Raw genomic sequence first — 21,618 nt, 5'->3', positions numbered from 1 at the left:
TCGTGGGGAGGGGTGGCCGACGGAATTAGCATGACAAAAGCCCAGAGCCTGTGAACCTTCTGTTCCTCGCGTTTACCTCCACAAGGCGCTCAATAGAGGCGCGGTAGTTAGCATAACAGAGTGCGATCCCACAGCCGCCCCCTCCTGCCAGAGCTCTCCAGCCGCCTCTCTCATTCGGCCTCATTTAAAACCGTTTTCAACCGGGCCTGGTCTAGTCTAGTGCAGGACTAGAGGGCAGTGCTGTCTGCGGGAAAAACAAACCCACACAAAATCGGACCCCAGCGCCCGAGCCCACCTGAGCTCGGCGCCATTCCGAAGACCTGCCCCAGACGGGCTCAGACCACTCTGCTGGCAGCGCACTGAGCATCTCGGTCTGCGTGCAGACGTTTTTTTTTTTGCTTGCTTTGAAGACATTCAAAATTATATGTCAACACTTAAAAACTGTTACCGCGGGCCCAAGCTGCTACTTTTTAAAGACATCTATATATATATGCACATTTAAGGAATAAACGCCCCTTTTCACACCGTTTTAAACGAATATGACAATACTAATACAATGCAAAGGAACAAGTAATAGGTTTATTCCAGGCTGAAAAGAGAGAAGAAAGAAAACACAACATTTCGGCCGTGGAGCCTTCTTCAGGTGTGAGAAGAAGGCTCCACGGCCGAAACGTTGTTTCTTTCTTCTCTTTTCACCCTGGAATAAACCTATTACTTGCTCCTTATCAGCCTAGGCATGCTGACGCAGCTCCCCACCTGAACTAATGCAATGCAGACCGATTACAACAGCAGAAAATAAAAGGGGGAGAAAAGCTGTAATTATTTCAGTTTCAAGGTTTCATGAGACTGTCTTACCAGTGATATTTATGTTAAGAAACACAGCACGCAGTTTATACAGCCTTCTTGGTTTAGCTTCTCACGAGCTGTGTTAATTCTCCAAATACACGTGTTTGTCATTACTAATCTCTTTTTATTATATGAAAACCGAAGAAAGAACTAGACAGCTCCGAAAAGAGTTCTTACCTTTAAGTTGTCATCTTAAGGCGCACGGGGTCAGTTTACGAAGGAATAACACGTGGACCTACGATTTCTTTTTATCAGAAAAAAATCACAAAACAATTCTGTGTAACAATATTGAAGCCTAAATGAATAAATGCCGATTTGTTCGCATAAAGAAAATGGACTCAAGATAAAAAGACAGTTCTGTGATTGGCCTGCAAACTAACCCTCAGGTAAAACTAATTTCAAGATTTGCGCACCTCTTAGGACCCCACAGGTGCATGAAGGCTGTCTATATTTAAGCCTGATTTTAATTACGTATTTATTAATAATAACAACGTAAAGGAATCAAAAATACTTTTCATTCTAATCTTAACTTGTACAGACCGATTAACAAGTATTTGTTATGAACGATATGTTTTTGTCTGCCTTATGTTAGTTTTTATTTGGTGATAAAAAGACTTGCGATTTATCTTAATCGACAGGGGATTTACGATTTTTTGGTCATAAAAAAAAACAGATATGTCTCTCTCTTTTATTGATGGACATTATTTGGGCTCTTCAAAAAATCCTACTGAAAAATGTATTTACCTGTAAGGAAGAAAAATGTCTTACTGTAAGAAAGTACCGTGAAGAATCTCTGCATACTGGAGAAATGTACAGTATATCCCACTCTTGTTGCTGTGCAGCACAGAGGTGTGTTATTTTGTTAATCATGTTTGCCCAGTATAAAAGAATGAGCTGGTTGTAAAAATTAAAAATGTTATTTTTCTATATCGTCTCTTCAGTGATGCATCACAATTTCAGCTCTATTTTTTTATTGGAAAACATACATTATTTGAAAATAAATAGTTCAAGCTTTCAAAAACGTCAAGGACGTCAAAAAATCAAAGATGTTTTGCGTCCTCTCTTCAATGATACTCTTTGTCAGGATTTTTTCACTCCTGGAGGAAACTGGAGTTCCTGAACATGCTCACTGGAGTTTCTGTTCCCTCAAGTACCATTTAAATGACCATCTGTGTGAGGCTTTTAAATGTTTACAATTGCCTTCATGTCAGGCACACTTCCATTGAGTAATTAACCTCTGGATGACCACAGACACTGTGGTGATGCCACACATGGCACAATGCCTTAACATCCACGACCTTTGACCCTCTGCTGCCCTGCCCTCTCCAGGTTTTGACATCAGAGGTAGTTTGTTTATTGTGGCTAGGGAGTCAGTGGACCTTCTCACCATCTTTCTGAGCAGAAACAGCAGGTTGGAGATAAAGAGAGTGTAATATTCTACCCATGTCAGTGGAGGATCAATTTAGTATTCATTTGGCTCATGCCACAAAGATGTTTGGTGCCCTCTTACCCAGCCCGATTTGGTGGTGCACTCTGGGGCAAGTGTCTTTCACAGGGAAACAGCAGCTGTGTCCCCATCTTGGATTTGAACCTACAACCTCCTACTCAGGAGGTCTTCAGCCTTATCCACTGCTCCAAACTGCTTATTTTAGTTTTAGACCCATTATTCAAAAATTCCTTGGAACCACTCCTGTGCATTTCAAGCTTAAAACATATCATCCCATATAATATACGTGTGGGGCAGCACAGTGGTGAAGTGGTTAATATTGTTGTGACACAGTGCTGGGGCCCTGGGTTCAATTCCAAAGCTGGGGTGCTGTCTATGTGGAGTTGGTTTGTTCTCTCCATGTTCATGTCCACCCACAGTCCAAAGACATACTGGTAGGAAAACTGAGTGTGTGTGTTGGTGTCTGTCTTCCCTGTGATGGACTGGCGTCCTGTCCAGGGCGTACCCTGCCTTGTGCCAGTTGCTTGCAGGATAGACTCTTGCTCCCCCTTGACCCCGAGTTGGATAGAGTGCTTACAAAATGGATGGATAATATATACTTCACATAAGCTCCAGTTCCTGAATTGTCCCTGTGTTGCATTTGAGTTCATATGTCACACGTAGCACAGTGTGTGGAACGGAATTGTTTAATATCTGGGTTACATTAACACAAATCAATGCCCAAGATTAATATTGCTCTTATATTTATTGGATTGATTATTAGAAACATAAAGAATGTTGGTAGGAGAAAAATTAAACCTACTGACCTTTTAATTCTTAACATAAAGCCTTTTAGGAGAAAATATGTCATTTCATCATGTCTCAGCTGAAAAATATTTTAGCAGTCAGTATAGTTTTGATATCCATTATACTATCATGATGTTCTTGCCTTTTTTAAATCCACATCTTAAAAAGAAAATCTTAACTCAGGCCCAGGATACTGCAGCCTTTCTCTTACTATTTTTCTAGTCTTGTGGTCTTCAAAAAATGGTTCAGGATTATTTGTAATGGCACAAGTAATGCAGACTACATGTACTGTAACTACATGTGTTGAGGTTTTTTGTGTACAGCTTTTCAAGAAAGCTTTCAGATTTTCCTGTTGTATTTTACACAGGTACGGGGGACAGTGCGGTGTGGTGGGCAGGTCTCTGGTCTCAGGTCGTGGGTCTGGACCTCTGCAGCAGACACTGCTGTTGTACCCAGAGGGAGGTGCTCCAGCCCACCCAGCTGTGTAACTGGGGATCGGTACTGTGGGGGGATCCCTGTGATGTGCTGGTGTCCCATCCAGGGCATTGGGAGACGTGCTCTCTCGTCCACTTAACGCCATGGAAACCAGGATAAGCTCTGGCCGAAATGAGATGCTGTGCTTTGGGCATGGAAATGACCTCACACTGATACTTTCTACGAAACTGCAGACGTACCCATAGCTGAACATTTACAGAGGAGTAGCTGAAAAATGAACCTAAGAGTAGTTACAACTGAGAGGAGTTAATTCAGATCATCTGTCTTGTTTAGTTGCACGATCCTGTGATGTCATTCTGGTGTATCGGCCTCAAATACGTACAGTATATGGCTTGTTAGTCTGTTCCATGATTCCCCTGGTGTAAGAAAGTGTTTCCTGCTCTTGGTTTTAAAATGCACTTAGATTTCACCTGAGGACTTTAGGGGATGTTCTAGGACATTATGCTTTTTTTTTCCAAGCCAGTAATTCCTATTTAACACACTGAACTGCTTCATGCTTTACCTGTATCTCGGGGAGCCGCCTTTACAATATTACCATATGACAATCATTTCATTGTTGGGAATAAAAAGCTGTTTTCAGTCTAAAAGGATAAAAGCCGAACCCCTGCTCTTTTAATGCCTGTCGGAAACTGCATCTCTCCAACAGCCCAACTCCTAATGGAGATGAGCGAAAATGTAAGAATGAGCCGAAGAGAGGGGGTGTGTGTGAAAGGGGAGGTGGAGGTACGTGTGTGTTGTGGGGGGAGGATGGGGGGGGTGTTGTAATCTCCTGAGTGGTGTTTAAAAGGAGGCCTGTGCCCCTGAAGTTTATCCCTGGCGGGAGTAGGGGAATCTGCCAGGGTTTGTAAGCATGTATACGAGGCCATCTCACGGCTCAGTGGAGGCTCCGTGGGTGGGCCTTGGCCAGGGCTCGCTGTTCACTGGCTGGGCAAAAAGGGATAATCTCCCTCTTTCTTTCCCCCAGATCGCTTCCCCTCCTAGCGGCTCAGTCATGGCCAAGGTGGCTTGGCCCTAGTTTCTGGGGTCGAACTCCCCCATCACAATCAAAGTGCCTTTCTGGGGCTGGGGCTGTGTGTCTCCCCATAGTCTACTGCGTGTGTGTGTGTGTGTGTGTGTGTGTGTGTGTGTGTGTGTGTGTGTGTGTGTGTGTGTGTGTGCGTGTGTGCGTGTGTGCGTGCATGTGTGCCTGTGTGTGTGTGTGCGCCAGCTTCACCCCGAGCGCTGGAGCGCATTGGAGCGTTGCAGCTACTGGCTTCCTTACTGAACAATAGCAAACAGGCTCTCCACCACCACCAAGAGCATCTCCCTCTGTGTCGTGGTTTACTCAGCCCATATACTGTACACTCTCACAACCAGCTGCTTTAGTGTGTCCTCTGTATATGGAGTGTACACACCCCCACACTTTTGAGTGGGACACTTGCAGAAAACTGTGTGAGCAGCACACCTTTGTTTGAGCAGCAGAGAAACCCCAAAGCACAGTGCCTTTACCTCTGTGATAGGCCAGTTGTCTATAAACCAAGCCCAGATCTACCATAAAAAGAGATTACGACAGGAAATGCAGTAATACAAGTAGGTCAGACACCCTTATGAACTGAAAGAAGTACATTCAATTACAATTTTACCATGACTCAGCAGCATCATTTAAAAAACAGGACTGAGCAGTAATAAGCCGTATTTCTAGAACTGGAAAGAGGCTCCTTTTAGCAAACAAATTCAGTCCGATTCTAGTTTTCCATCTTTCTACCAAACTCCAAACCCCTACAATATTTATTTTGGCTTTTAGTTATTGGTATTTACAATGTGATTGGGGTTTTCACAATAAAATGTCCATACAGTGACAAACTAGAAACTTGATCATTTCATTTACTTTGAAGGAATTTCCACTGAATGAAAAGGAAGATAATAGAGGGTGGGGACTTATTTCCATACCAAAAATAAAACGCAGTATTGCTGACTTTGCAAGTTGAGTGTTTTTGGCACAGGAAGGAAGCAATGCCAGCTCTTTATAAAGTGGTACCCCAGGGGTACAACAGATTAATATGACCAACCAATGAGACGTTTACAGAAACTGGAGAGAAAAGATTCAGACACGCGATCTTTGTATTTAATTTTTTATTTTTATTGATAAAATACAAGCATATTTAAATGTGCAAAAATAATATTTAGGAAAAAATGCAGGTCATGCAGCATTACATTAATTTTGAGTCAGATGACAGCACACGTCACACAAATGCTAATGCAGGCAGTCAGGCACCCACCTCTACAGACACATTTATAATAGGGTGCATTCAATAAACACCCTTTTATTTATTGATGGATCTTCTTAGATGTAGCTCTATCAATGGCCTGAAGTATGACTTGGCAATAATAACAATAAACAATTACTTACCTTTAATTTCTGAAGCCAGTAGCAGAGTGTGTCCTGACAAGCATTACAGTACAGCAGCAATGTGGCTACCCCAACTACCCACAATTATCGCATCTTGGAGACCAGATTTAAAAGACTCCTCAGAAACAGACAAGGGAAGACTATGTCTTTTCCTGCACTGAAATTACTAAGCCCCTTAATGCTGGGTGGAGATTCCCTTAAAGTGTCAGAGGTCACTATATCCAAGTGAGAGACTGGTTTACTTTGCTGTTACACTGTTTTTTCCCAGTATCCATGTACTAGTAACAGAGTTTGGTCACTTGCCCATTAAGGTAAAACTCTGCTAGTCCCCCAATGGCACAGTTCCAAGACTCATAAGTGATTGATCAATCATGATCGAAATAATTATTATTTACTTTTTTCAAGTAAAAAAGAAAAATCTAATCTCTCTGGCCAAAGAAGTATAATTGTACAGACACGTCAGGAAGACAGCTTGCAGATAATCCAGTTTCCTGTCTTACCTGTATTGGTGTGTAAGTCCACTCCTTTAACACTCAGCCGCCGTTAGACAGGCCCTCCTAATTGTACACATGCATTGCGAGGGCCAGAGCTGTGCGCTAACCTGCAGTTTTCAGGACCTTCTTGACCTTGGCGTGACAAGGATGTCTGATCCACACCTTGCAAACGGTCAGGAGAGAAAGGCCAGCCTGGGGTCACTGGCCAGCAGTGGCTCAGCCCAAAGCAGGGGTGAGACAGAGTCGGAGCTCTCTCAGGCTGTCGGAGACAACTTCTGCGCTGGGACGAGCCATCACCCAACTACCAACCATTGACGCTGTGTTTCTACAACAAAAACAACAGAAAACGGTGCATTAACAGGGCACTGCCCTCTGTCTTGGTTAGCCTGTAGACACAGGGAAAGGACATGTCTTTGTGCAGAGTAAAAATGCATTGACTGTAAATATATATGCAAAGTTTATTCCTCTACATATAAATTGAAAATACAGGCCTGACGCACTTATACTGCCACAATATTCATGAACGCAAAGAGAAGCAGCATCGCTGTCAGGTGAGCATGTGTGCGGCGTGTGTCCATGCTGCTCTGTTGTTTACGTCTGGGCCGGGGAACAGGCAGCAGGCAGCCCTTATCAGCTGGGGAGGTCAGGCAGCGATGACCCCGAGACTGCAGCCAGACACCGGTCATGAGCAGGGCTGTCTGGGCACTCTCACTGACCCCTGGGCTGTGAGGACGGAGGTGGGTGGGGCTGGGGGTTGGGGCTGTGGTGATCAGACAGATCTCGCCTCTGGGATTCATATCTGGATGCGCTCTGTGTCCCACGGACGTCACCTCTCATTGGGAAACATGGAGGCTCTCGGTCATATTTTCCACCCACACCAGGGTGATACAGTTGATAAGACAGTGCTGTTTTCACTGCCACACCTCTGCGTCAGAATGAGTAAAGTCAGATGTAGCAAGAGATTTGCAATAATCCTGCCTAGCCATTAAAATTGCTCGATCAGGTCAGAACAACATTGCTTTTGTAAAAATTTTCAATTTGATCTTTAATCAGACGGTCATGGAAATGTTCTACGTTGCAATGATATTGCTGCAAAAAGAAATTGTGGTTTCTCAAATTAAAAAAGGAAAATCCGGAGAGCTGTGCATTAGATAATAAACAGACTATGATTTAATTCGTTATGTTGCCTGCACCTCCACTGGGTACCTGAAGTGAGCTATTTCAAACACAGTTTGCAACATATTTCCGACCGTGCGCACCTCAAGACAGCGGCACTTAAATTGTTTTTTTGCAAGGCCATTTCCTGCGGAATGGGCCAACCGAGACTTGTTCAGAGTCTAAAATAGAGGTGAAGATTAGTTAAAAAAATCTTAATATCTGACCCTTGGACTTCTACTCTTTTCTCTTTGCCTGGCTGGGTTGAGTCCTGTTCCGCTGCAGCTGAACACCAGGAGTGACAGCCACGCAGATCTGTGCAACGCCAGCAGACAGGCTGGCGAATTGTCGCAAATGTCATGCAACATGATTTATTAGCATTTTAGATTGGAGGGAGAGGGGGAGGAGGTAGACAGTGCCCCATTCAGGACAGGACAGCTTGGGAGATGGTACGCCACAGTCTGCTGACTGGAAGCCCTGGTGATGCCTAATAAATTCAGGGCTTGGCTGTGTGTTGGGGTGTTGGGGGGGGGGGGGGGAGTCTGGGACACTGAAAAAGCCAAAAGGGGAGGTTTGGTGTATGTGTGTTTCTGGTGGGGGGGGGGTTTGAAGGGGGATTTCTAAATGTCTGAATGTTCATTTTCAGACAGCTGTTGTCTGTTGTCCCATTAAGGTTTGGGACAGAGATGGGAAAGAGATGGGGGCGTCAGTGTTTAACCCTTTGTATTCTGATGCTCCGGGGCCCCGTTTATTTAAGAGGAGTTGTCTGATGAATACTAATGATGTGCTGTCCAGACATAACTTATAAACATGTGCTGAAAGGGGTGGCACCTAGCTGTGCCTAAAGGAAAAAGTGTGCAATCATGTAGATTGGGATAACCCAGTTATTGTACAAGGATCACTGTACAATTTATACATTTAAGACATTTGAACTGCTTTCTTTTTTTCCTTTCCGGAGAGAGTAAATTATGGTTACATCTTCTAAATTTGTCGTGGATGAAAATGGTAGGAGTCATGGAAAACTTTAGAGACCTATCAAATATTGTACATTTTTTTTCTTTGCAGACAATGTGGCCCAGGAATTACTGAGTAGTACCACAGCTGGAGTAGAGCAGTTATACAGCGTTCTTATAACTATATTTTTCTTTTGAAGTGAGTGGGTTTACACAGTCCAGGTCATTTAATTACATATAAAAATCACACTCTTTATTCCTAGATATTTAGGGATTAAAATTATAATGGAAGGACAAAATAGCTCCGTTTGGATTTTTAATAACTGCATCTTTGCTAGTAAAAGTGGTGTTTTTAAAATATATTTATTTTTAAAACAAAAATACTAGTCACTGGACTTTTGTCATTTTTAATAAAACAAACTACATAAATTACATGTTCGAAGACTGCTGTTTATTATTTTCTTAATTTTGTTTATGTTTGTTTTTCTTAAACCTTTTTTTGGTTAAACTTTGCTTTTTGTACTTTTATTACTTTATATATTAAAAGGCAAAATGCATTGATCTAAATTTTAAAAAGCAGCACAATGACATTTGATTTTACATTCTATGCGATATATTACATTTGTAACATGTTACTTTTTCTAGTCAGACCAATGAGATTTATAAACTGCCCAGAGTGAAACATTCAGGAACTGAAGGAACAAGCTTTATTTTGCTAGCAGGTGAACGATGTGTTTAGAAAGCGTGGCCCCAAAATATAGCTGCACAATTAAGAAAGAGAGAAAATTAAAGGCACAACAGTGAATAAATCATTTTTCAGTCTAGAGTGAGCTAAATAGTTACGTGAGAGAACTATGGGTTGAAAATTGAATGCAAAGACAGGCCTTTGAGTCAGTGGAAAGGGTCATGGTCATCCTTGCTGACACGATCATGAGGGTAACGAAGAGCCCTGACACTGGAGCAGGAGGAAAGCCCACCTCCTCTCCTGACTGCGGCTCTGCCCGGGTTCCGATCTGCTTTGTCCCACGGAGGAGCTGAGTGTGAGAGTGAGTGGGAGCTGCCAGGACCACGGGGTCTGGAGCCCCCCTCTCTATATTGTGTCTGCCCAACAAAGACGTAGCCCCTCATTAAAAATCCATGTCATTGGATCAGCCCTCGTGTGAGCCAAGTGAATCTTCTCCGCTGTAAGTGACCATGACCAAGCCCTGAATGAGGCACTGGGGCTGGGTTTGCCAATACAGCGCAATACGGGCCCCCCTCCAGTCCATGGGCACCACCTCCTCACAGTGGGTGGGCTACTTAGCCATTGTTCAGCTGTTAGCTGATGCCGTCGTAAAGAAAAAAAAGGCCCTTTTATAGACTCTGTTAAGCAAACCGCATCCTGCAGCTCCTGGAGTTTGTACTTTGTTGCCCGGGAAGAAAGGAAAACAAACAAACAAGCCAGAGATGACAAAAAAAAAACGACCGCAGGAAAAACTCAATTGAGCGGAACGGAATTTAACAAGCAACAACAACACAACACAACACAACAAGCCGTTAGCTTCTTCCCGTTAACTGTCCACTCTCAGCTCTTGAAAAGATGTGAATCAAAGGGGGTAGTTCTGTTCCCCGGCGGTCTTTCCCCCAGACCCTCTGTGCTTTGCGAGTTTGCACTGTGCATGCGGTCTTCTCATGACACCGCAAATCCAAAAGAGGTGGTGAGGCACTGAGATTGGAAAGCCCCCAGATTAAGAAGGACACTGCACTACTGGCAGGAACGCTCATTTCCCAGGACACCACTGAAACTCACGCCAGAGAGCAGCTGACCGAAGGGCTGCAGACACAAGAAAATAAGAAAGGTTGAAAATAAGAGGGATGCCATTCAAGTCATCCACCTTGCATGATTGAGAAGTAGAAGGTTGCTATGCAGTTGGGACCCTATGGAATGAGATGCTCTTTTGTGATTTGAAGTCACACCAAGTACTGCACAGTCTAGACTCGGGGCTTCCAACGCCTTTGTTGTTGGGGATTAACTGGATTTGAACACAGATCACTGCGTCTAGATTTGTTTTAAGACAAGTTTGCTTTGCACGGGGCTTGTGGGATTGTGCACAGAGCTTTGTGCTTTGGCGGTTCTTGGAGGGCCGGTGGCTTCACCCCACTTTGTGGCGTGAAATCGGGAACAGACGTGCAGATCGGGAAAGACAGCTGACTTAACCAAACTCGGGGCTGCGAGGAGCTGGTGGTAAAGCAGATCTAGAAATCACACCTGAAGTGTCACCAGTCTTGCACAGGCACAGAGAGAGACTGTCGAGCGGAGGTTATTAATATTCTTCTGAATGCATGTATGCATGCTCAGCACTGCTTTAGAGAAATAGCAAAGATGGCCTTAGTGAGGGCTTAATGCTGCCCCCCCCATCCTCCGAGCGCAAACCTTCCCATCTCACCCCTACAGACTCAGAGCGAGGACCCCTGGAATCGTTGCTATAGCTGTCTAGTGTGAGTGCCTGACAGAAGGCAAGGTGGCATATGGCACAGTGTTAGTGATTACAGGGGATGAAGCCATTTTAAAATCATTAAAATTCATTTCTCAGAGATTTTCAGAAGGGCTGAGAGAGCTCCAGCTCACAGACACTGTCGGTCAGAATAGCACACACCCCCCCCTTCTTGCCAGTCCAACCCTTTTTCAGAACAAAAAAAAAAGAGGCAAAAACACTCCCCTCCTTTAGAATTAACAGAAAAAGTCCTGCAGAGCAGTGGCCAGGAATTCGTTTGAATAAATTTACATATGGATTATGCTGTCTGGCTAGGAATCATCTGAAAAGAGAATTCGCAATGCAAACGATCATCATAAATAATAACAATAATTAAAATGACGATGAGGATTAGTGATACAAAACCCACAGGATGTGCTTTATTTTAAGAGACATGCTGGGTAGGAGGGACAGAACAAGCTGATGGTCCAGCTTTGGGCATATTTGTCATATCTGGAGCCTTCTTATTACGGTGCCACCCAACAGGCACAAGCAGGAGAGCATTTGTCCACGGGAACGGGGCTCGTTCTGTGCAGAGCCGTGTTACTGCACCGGAGCATGCGTCAGTCTGTGGGCACCCCTGTACCCTTGTCTCCGGCAGTCACTGCTGCGATATTGCAATTCCTGCTCTCTAGCAACCAGTGCACGCATTCACACGTGCACACAATCACACTCGTGCGTCCTTGCACAGCGCTGTTCCCAAACCCAGCCGCCTCTTTCTTCCCCTCTATCTTTCAAAGCATACGGGCAGATATTCCGAAACCCTTGTGCGAAGCAGATTTTGCAGAGGAGACGGAGATCTGGAGAGTGGGTGTGCCCGGGCCAAGCACAGAACACGGGTGAGCTGTGCTGACTGGGCCGTCCATCCTTCCCAGAGGTACTGTACAGCCAGGGGTTGTTGAAAAGGACCCCCTTCTTCATTCAGATGTTTAATTTGCACTAAACGTAATTCATTTCGCCACCGGGAAATGAAATAAAAATTAAAATCTTAATCCTTTCTCCTTCTAGGCTTCCAGGAGTTCCTATAGTGAGGGAACTTGTCAGATTTATGCAGTAATGTGTGTTTCCAACTGGGCAAGAGCCTGAGGATTAAGGTGAAGAGATCCTGCAGCTCCAGCAGTAGAGGTCCGTGGAGACAGTGGGCCAGCAGGAAAAGAGGGTGGGAGAGCTAATGTGTATTGCAGAGCCATGTGCCAAGCCTAACACAAAGACAAAACCTTTGCACTGAGAACCGTAGGCGAAGACTCTTGGGATAATCTCAGAACCGCAGAAGTTCGTTACGATCTTTCCACAGACATCCTCCAACTGCATCACTTTCTGTATATAAGTTCCACACTGGTAAGAACTAGTGGGAAACCGGACCTCACTAAATGGACAGAACAGTAAAATGTCAGAACATCTGAATGAATTTGTTTACACTTACATATAAGAAACCAGAATTACACATTTAGATCCTATGTCTATGTTGCATTTTGTTTTCCTCCTTTGCCTAAAATGACAAAACAAAAAGATATATCAGTTTTCTGATGAAGTGCCTGGCTTGACAATGTGTTACAGACAAGAGCTGAGAGCCAAGTGCGTTGTGGACAGAACAAAATGAGAGCAGATGATTAGCTGTTCTAAAGTGAGACTAAAATGACAAGTATAAATTAGAGTGTATGCAACCTTTATTTTGCATGTACTGTTTGTGCATGTGAGGTTAGAACATTAATTTACACATCAGAAGAAATCTGCTTACACTACACATTTTAAACACAGGCACAGTGTTTCTAGAAGTATCAGACATCCAGCAAGAGGGCAAATAAGCCCTTAATGCTACCTGGTCCTTAAACTGGGCTATCTTTTCCTCTTGCTGGTTTTTGAGGAACCTCACTGGAGTGCATGAAGTTTTTATTGCTGCTGAATGACATGCAAGATTCCTCGTCCTTACAAACAAGCTCTAATTAAGTCACTAAAATGACCTTGATCTTATTTAGTCATGCTCCAGACTAATGACTCGATTTTCATATTTTGTAACAGTGTCAGGTCCCTAGTCACCACGCAATTGGGTCAAATACATCAAAAAACAACAAAAAGCGCCTCTCTCAGATTTATCCCATCCCGTTTCACAACAGAAAGGAAAGGAAATCATCTGTTCAGGTGTACAAACGTCTCGGACTATAATTCCCAGTGAAAGAGGAAGGCGGAGAATGGAGGTCTGCAGGACAAAGTGCAGACTGAAATATTTAATGGGGAAAGAATGTGACATAAGACCAATTACGGGAGGGCTGATGCAGACTGTGTATGAAGAGAAAATCAAGACGGATCCTTCGAGTCTGATATTCTCAACTCGGAGCAGCGAAGCAAAGGAAGAAAAGAGCAGGGCGCCTGTGTCGGCCGGTGGCACCGGGACAGAGGGGGTTAAACCCCAGAAGGTATTGAGCACTGACCCCAGCTGAGCAGACACTTTGTGGACACGGCGATAGGGATTTAAGCAGTGGGTGGGTGGCAGAGGTAGGTGAGAGAATGGGGAGGGGGGGCAGGAGAGTGCCGTTACTGAGCTGTATTTCAGTGCAAGTTGAGCCGATTGAAGAGCGACACCAGGGCCCGGGGCCCAGAGGGGCTCCTTCAGTCAGCACAGCGCTGGGTCAGACAGGTCTATTGAGGCGGTGGTGGTAGAAGGGGAGGGTGTCTCTTTCAGCTGAACTAATGAAGCTTAAACACGGGTGAATAATGGAATCTACCAGAGGGTGGGAGGGTGTGCGCGGCATCCATTCACTCTCTTCCTTTCTTCGAAAACCCTCTCGCAAGCATTGAAGGCCCGCCTCTTAAAGGGATACCAATATCATTAGAAGACTCCGAAGTATTCTTCCTTCGTGCATGCAGGTACACATAGTATTGTAATAGTTCATTCCCATAATGTTGTTTTCTATCCCTACGCAGAGTTTGAGCTGCTAATTCATGACCTTGTGCTGCATTTAGCTTTTGTAATAAAGCATATTCAAAAACATTCCCGCTGTCTTCCTAACCTGCTGCTGAGGCAGAGGGTCGAGGAGGTACCTTGCTTCCTAAGTGCAGCCTGGACCTATATGATCTAGGGCCAGTGAATGCAACCTATTTGTTTTACAAAGCGGATCAAGGGGTCAGACCCGGCCAGCCTCTGCTGAACTTCAGCGACAGTCACTGACCCCATCCTACAGTACAATCCGTGTTGCTCCAGGTCAACGGTGAATGCGCTTCTAGATGCCGTCCAAAGTTTCCAACGATCTCTCTTCTGGCTTTTGGATCTGCTGGGCTTCACACCGCGAACGCTGGGAAAAGGAACTGTGGCTCAGAGTTGCACCAAAGCACTGCTCGACTTTGGGTCGTGCTGGTTTGTGTTGTGCTGTTCATCAGCGTGTGGCTCCTTCAGAAATCCTAGCCCTGGAGGGGAATTTTCCTACCCAGTTAGGCAGCTCTGCCTGCCTGCAACCTTGGACCGCGTCTCTTTACTTGTTGCAAGATTTGCCTCTTTGTCACTGGGAGATCAGACGGTCCTCCTGTGACAGCCAGCGACACCATCCACACCTGCCATTTCACAAACTGCTCCTCCGCACACAAGGCACAATCTAGGGTTTCTTGTCACCTGCAGTCGCAGTGCTGAGCCACAGCGAGGCTCCCAATAACCCGCTGCACCAGTAACAAAACATGGCTGGTTTATGGACAATCATCTCTAAATGCCCTATTCTCACACAGCACAAGCTGATTTCTCAAACTTTTGTTTCTATCATATTGCATATTAAGCCAGCCTACAGACCAGCTCACACACCCCCTGTGACCTTATGATCTGCACCAGGAGATTTGTAACACAGGACTTTTTTGTCTCTGTGGAGGTTTTGACATTGTCTAAAATGAAAATGGGCCCGTGAAGGGTAAGCAGAGCCAACTGCATACCCTTGTTTGCTTTTAATAGTGGCGAATGAGCTTTTTAAAAGAGGTCCCACCTAGGCAGCTTAGGAAAAAAAAAGGCCAAATGAGAAGCTTAGGGAGTAAACGGGTGGTCCCGAGGGAGGGAGGTTATAAAAGTATGCACAAACGCATGGAAGAGTGTAACGGATTTGCACCTTGGAGAGACAGTGGGAGGTGGGGGTGCTGTGACCAGGCAGCGATGTCATAATCCAGAAAGCGGAGAGGGGAAGACACAGACAGCAAATTTGTAGTGTGTGTGGGGGGGGTGGCGGTGGCTTGGCTAGGGAGTGGTGAATGATGATGGCAATATCCCCTTATCCTCAAGCCTGTCTGGCGTTTTCCCAGAATGGCCTGAGGTTGTCATGTATGCAAACGAAGGCCGGGCTGCCTTATTAAATAACCAAACACATTGCTGTCTGGGCCCAGACAGCCAGAGCCGCATAACAGATGAGGCCCCTCTTTGACCTTGACCTCCGGGGTCCTTCTTCACCTGCTGCGGAGGCATTCAGCGCAGCTGGGCTGTCTAGCCAGCGCCTGACGGGATTGTACACACTTTGCGCTTGTTCCCACGCTTGGCTGCCACCTCCCTGAATTCCAGCGCGTCTCTCCGGCAGAATATAATATTTATGTAGCGCGTTGTGTACTGCTGCTGGCACTCCATTTACTGGACTCTGCCCGTGCTGCCAAACCTGCCCCTTCCCTTTGAGATTTGAGGGTGTTGAACTGAAAGGACCCTCCACTGCCCTTTTCTGCCTTGGCCATGCCTTGTACTCCCATCTGTTTGTTTTTTTTTTGCTTTTATTTTGCATGTTCTCCTCTTTTTATTCTTTGAAATGTGGGTTTCTCCCTCCCTCGGAGTTTAGCAGCGCCATCACGCGAGTGGCCGGCTGGTGGGTTGCACTGTGCGCTGTGCACAGCTCTGCTTTGTCCCCCTGTCCCTCGTTCTGTCTGTCTTTCTCTCTGCGCCTCACGATGAAAGGGACAGGGGGCCCGCGTGCGATGAGGCACTGTCCTGGGGTTGCTGGGCTCCTGCCATCCTGCTCACCTCTTCATTAAAAACCCCAGTTCGCTGACTGCAGACTTCTGCCCAGAGCTCTCTGCTCCATGTTCTCCACCAGACAAACACAATTTATTCAGATGTAATTTATTTTTACAGTCACCTGTGACTTTATAATGTTAAAAATAAAGCTGTATATTATGAGAGTATATTATGCAAGTGAATGGGTGGATAAATAATTTTCATATTGTACACTAATTTATAATGTGCATTTTTTAGGTGCACTGCTAAAATACTCTGTTTACTCTTTCTATACTCTTTTTCTGGTATTGCAGACTCCTAAATTTTGATTCTTTAAAATTTCCAAACCACTATAAAATGCCTGAATGTTTCTGTTTAGCATATGATCTTCTCAGGGCCTTTACTTTCTGGCTCCATGTCAAATATTCAATTTGCAATTGTTCTCTTTGCCAAAAAGTGATGACATTTCTCTGCACTATATTACTTTTTGTGGAGGTTGAAAGATTTCAGCAGAAATTCTAAAAAAACACCTGCTGTAACATTAAGGAAGAAATTAAAAGCCTGTCACCCCCTCTCCAGTGTTACGGTCTAACGTATCTGTTTCAGGAGTCAGGCCTTTTGGAGTATATTTAGCAAGAGCTGAAGATCTAGACGGTTCTCTTCTGATCATGTATGTTGTGTATTAATATGTTTCCTTTCACTTCATTCTTTAATATTGGAGCAAGACACAGCAGGAGTCTGTGATTCAAGTCCACTCTCCCATGAATGAATTCCAGTCCCAGTGAAGCTGTATTAATAAGTTAAGCACTTCTTATTTTTGGTAATGTTCCCGTTACTGGAAGGATGAAATATGAAATACTGTAACCCATAAACAACAACAACAAAAAAATCTCTTCTGAAGACATAGAAATCCACTGGTTAACTTGGGATAGAAGTCTTTTCTGTTACCTTTTCGGAACTGGTATTTAAAAATGTGAAACCCACACAGTGTTTGCTAAACATGAACGTTTCAGCTATAGTTTGCCTTACATCAAAAAGCTCGACATCAAAAACGTCAACATCGAAACTAAGGACTGCCGATTACAAACTGGTTCTCAGTGAGTAAACTGTTGTTCCGTTTTAACCACAGATGCAGATAAGAGCAGCTAGTTTTGGTTTTTCCTCCCCAGCAGAAAAAAGAAAAATGTTCTACATGTCTGTCTCACAACAGGCCCTAATGCAAACCATTAGTTATTTTGGTGCTCATCCATGGGCTGCATTTTCATTTAAGGGGAACACAAAAAAAGGATGCATTGCATTCTGGTCCATACATACACCTCAAGGAGGTTCCAGGCAATGAAACACCAAAGAGAAACGCTAAAATTGAGTGTTTAGGGACTAAATGAATAACCGCCAGTACTTTCCATTACACAGCACAATCTGCCAGCCTTCTGGAAGATGCTGTACGAAGTCTGAATCTGAGAGAAGTGAAAGAACTTTGTCGTATTATTCTTGGAATCGAAGCTGGCTTTTACTCTGATGCTTTGGAAATTGCCGCAGACTGTTTTCTGTACGTGTGCACTCATCAATGACACCACTGCCTATGATTTTTAAAATACCCGATTTGACATGGAAGCACATCGCCCTCCTCATTCGGTAACAAAGCAACGGTAAAAATGTAAATGCACAAAGAACACTTAAAATAATACCCTGCCATGTGTCCATTAATCTGCTTTAAAGGGTCCCATTTCAATCTAAAATCTATTCTCATGTTTACGAGTGCAAGGCCAGGAAAACATTTTTCTTCCTAGAAAAATATTAATCTATTACAAGATTCAGATATCAGTTTCTTTTCCTATTTTTATGGCTTTTAATGATCTGTGACTTCTAATATGAATCTATATTTTTTAGGAAGTTTGGGACCTGAACATTTTATTTTCAGTTTATTTTGCTGAATCATACCTGCCTTCAAACTGTCCTAAATATCAATACATGCTTAGGTGCTACTGGAAAATTGATAGCTTACTTCTTCCCAGTGTTTTTTTTTTGTTGTTGTTGTTTCAAAATCATTCAGAATAACTGATGTAGACACAGACTTTCACAAAGATGCAATTAATGCAGAGTGGCTTTTCTGTCGGAGGCCTTTAAGGTGTCTCTAAAGGTACAATAAAGCTTCCTCTTCCAGTACTGATGGAGGGGCTCCTTATCTCTGGCACCTAAGGGGTAAACCACAATCTCCACTTTTCTCTCTCTTCCTCATGCGCCAGCTTGCTCCACCTTTAACAGGATTTACAGTACCATACCTCCTTCTTCTCTTTGCTCAGAATTTTGCATAATTGCTGTGGTATACTTACACACATGGCTCCAGTAATGATTACCATAAAAGCTTTTTTTCCCCCCCTCTTTCTTTTTGTATCTCCCAGTGTGTGTGAAGATGCATCTACGTGGGTTCATGCCAAACCTAAAGCGTTAAATGTGGGGCAGCAAACGGAGGAGAAAAGAGGGGGGGAGTCGTGGTGGCTGGGCTCAATTTAGTCTGGCGCATCTTAAAACATATGGGCTCCCCAGCTGTTCTGAATATGCAAATTGAAAATGCAAGCAGACACACACACAGACGCTGGCTCACACACGCACACGCGCGGTGTGTTCCCATTCTTCTTGCCATTTTCGCTTCTATCTGCACGCCATCCCAGACAGTCTCTCCCCGAACCCCCTCCTCGCCGAGACCCCCCTTACTCGAAAAACGTGGCCGCCATTTTGAACGCACTGGATGCCGTCTAGTTCACTGGCGAGCGTGGCCGAATCCGGTCGTTAGGTTGGAAAACAAATGGCCTCTTTCATTGCCAGCCGCTCTTCTGGGTTTAGCTTCATGCCAATTAAGGGAGCAGCATGCATAACGAGCTGCGTGCAAATATGACGAAGGAGGAAGCGGCGCAACTCAAAGTGTGTTTGCTTTTCGTTTTTTTGCAACTGTCATGAGCAAAATACACGCCACACTTTCTCCTTGACTCAGACCTGCACCACTTGCATTCAAAGATTTTTATAAAGCGACTTTAAATTTATGTTCTTTTGTATCACCACCTGAGCAAAATAAGAAAAGTAGCTTTACAGCACAACATTGGGAATGACTTGGCGAAGGTAAACTCAACAGCCCCATGTTTACTGTAAGGTCCTCTGTCTGAGCAAGCAATTAACAACATGCAGAGATTTTTGTGACAATCATAGGGTTAGCTAAAAAGAGATTACATTGTTTTACCGTTTACTGTCTGGCTAGATATCCCCAAATGGATCTATTGTCTCTTACTACTGATTTCCAAATGTATGGCCAATGTCTTATACATACAAAATATGAACCTTTTAGATGGTGTCATAGTACAGCAAATTTCTGTAATATACACTCAACAGATGCACAGATTCTCAGCAACAGTTTCAAAAACAACACTGTTGCTTATATGTATGAAATCAATCAAAATAATTTGTTTAAGAAAGAGCAAAGAACACTACACAACAGTCTGAGAATCTGTAATTTATTAGACCCAAATTTGTCCTGTTTCCTAGTGAAGGAGACCCCTTCCTGGCTGTTTTGGGATGTGATAGCTGATAAGAAATGGCAGCCATGTTTCACCTTAAAACACTACTTTAGTGTCCACAGGCAACTCTACTGATCTTTGGGATACTGAAACAGCCCCATAGTCCATTTCAGGCTATATTAATGATTTAATACATCAGCTCAGCCACTGTTTATGTTAGAGGGTGTCATTTCAAACAGATGTATAAAAATATGTGTATTATACAGCTGAACCTAACCCAAAGTAGAAAATAAATGAAGAGAGTGTGTTTAACTATCACAACAGCAAAAGATGAAGTGGGGCAGTCAAACCATGGACAGAGTACTCTTGACATGAAGGTGCTTTAAGTTTCACGACACAATCCTTACTTTTATAAGAGCTGACAAATTCCGAAGAAAGCTCATGCTGAAATAAATGAAAGATTTATCTGACATCCCTAGAGTTTTCTTAAAAACACACAAGGAGACAAACCATTAACAGGGTGGTTTGCTACGTGGTCTGGCCAGTTAAACTGTTTATCAGCTAAACTTGTGTCGTGTCACTGACAATCAGCTCAGGGGTGCCAAGAAACACTGTAGCAGGGACGTCATTATTCTGGGTTAAACAGACAGCTGATACTAAAGTAAATCCGAAAATAACATGAAAATAAAACTGAAACAGAGTGGACAAGAAGGACAGTGAGCACTGAAGACTGTACATCCCATGGGTTAGCATGGTAACTGCTAAACTTCTCCATGATTGTCTTGATGATCTTCAAAGTGATACGATCCCTTATGTCCACACTGTGGTCTCCTGCTTTGTGCACAGAATCTATACCGATTTACTCAGAACAAATGCAGAAAGGAGCAGAATAATGAAAAGACGAAAACAGAAAGGTAGCAAAAGTGAAGTCCATAACGGAGCACGGAGGCTCATCGGGGTGCAGCTCATGGCTTCTGCAGTGCTAAGCTGATCAATGACCGTATGATTCCTCCCTGGATGGGACACCAGTCCATTGCAGTGATGACCCCTCAGCAATCCTGGTCCCCCTTTATTGCTGGGTGGACTGGAGCAACTGGTGTAAATTACCTCCCTCTAAGCATAAGAGCAGCCTTTGCAGCAGGGACTTGAACCCACAACCTGTCAGCCAGGAGTCCAGAGGCTTAGTAGGGACGTAGGCAGAGTAGTGGGTAACATTACTCTCTTCTGTCCCCAAAAGCAAGAAAGGAACTGAGAAATAATTACACCGCCTGTATGGCGCAGAGCATGTGGGACTCTACCACTGAACACCCATGCAACCCTGCAATTTTGTGTATTATTCATTTTTTTAAAAAATCTCAAGGATAGAGAGAGAAAGGAGATTTCTTGACTACTACTGCAACGCCCCCAGATTTGAACCTCAAAAATGAGCCATATATATAGACGCCATTCTATATGTGTCTGTTGAGTGGCCAAGGCTATTAGCGCCACAGACGGAGCCATGAGAGTTAATTAAATCAAGTGCATGCAAATGTAATTAACCGCGATTTGCATATCGTTCACAGTTCCGCAGCTGGCGAATGCAGAGCAGACGCCATCTTGGGCTCCCAGAGAGCCGGCTGCAAGGGGCGGCCATTTTGTGAAGCGCCACTCTCTGCGATGCCAGCTTTCCATCCCCCATGGTCCACCCTGCCGTCATATTCCAGCCCGGAGGGGGACACCTGCTTCAACACTTTGCAAGCGAAAGTAAAACACAGTGGCAGGAGTTTTCTCTTTGGAGAGCAAAGGGAATGTCTTTTTTTTGTGTTACATCTAACCTTACACATCTTCTCTTTTTGCTTCCAGAACACTGCGATTCTTTTAGGAACTTAGTGAATCCCTCTCATGGCGAGATGGCAGTAACGGATTTGGGATGACTGGGGAAGACCGAGCCACTTACTCCAGGGGCGCTCAGTGATCATTGGTGATCCAACGAGGCCAAATTGATTTTTTTAAATTTAATTCAAACCCCCCTTGAAAACTGTTAAGTGAATGTGTATATTGCTTTTTAAAAATAACCACTTGACAGGTGTTAATCAGACACTAATTA

General features: G+C 44.1%; 1 long non-coding RNA gene across 4 annotated transcripts in view; it reads right to left on the bottom strand.

The window, feature by feature from the left end:
• Positions 1-5,671: 5,671 nt before the first annotated feature.
• LOC148639201 (uncharacterized) overlaps positions 5,672-21,618 on the bottom strand; it is a 62,651-nt gene continuing 46,704 nt past the window's right edge. For all 4 annotated transcript variants that reach the window (XR_015930770.1, XR_015930767.1, XR_015930766.1 and 1 more), the window contains one exon: positions 5,672-6,782. This is a non-coding gene — a long non-coding RNA (uncharacterized LOC148639201). The remainder of the gene's footprint in view (positions 6,783-21,618) is intronic.

This window comes from Lepisosteus platostomus, chromosome 27 (genome assembly GCF_059453375.1).
Source record: "Lepisosteus platostomus isolate fLepPlt1 chromosome 27, fLepPlt1.hap1, whole genome shotgun sequence".
Lineage (NCBI taxonomy): Eukaryota > Metazoa > Chordata > Actinopteri > Semionotiformes > Lepisosteidae > Lepisosteus > Lepisosteus platostomus.
This window is presented reverse-complemented; position numbering and strand designations above follow the sequence as displayed.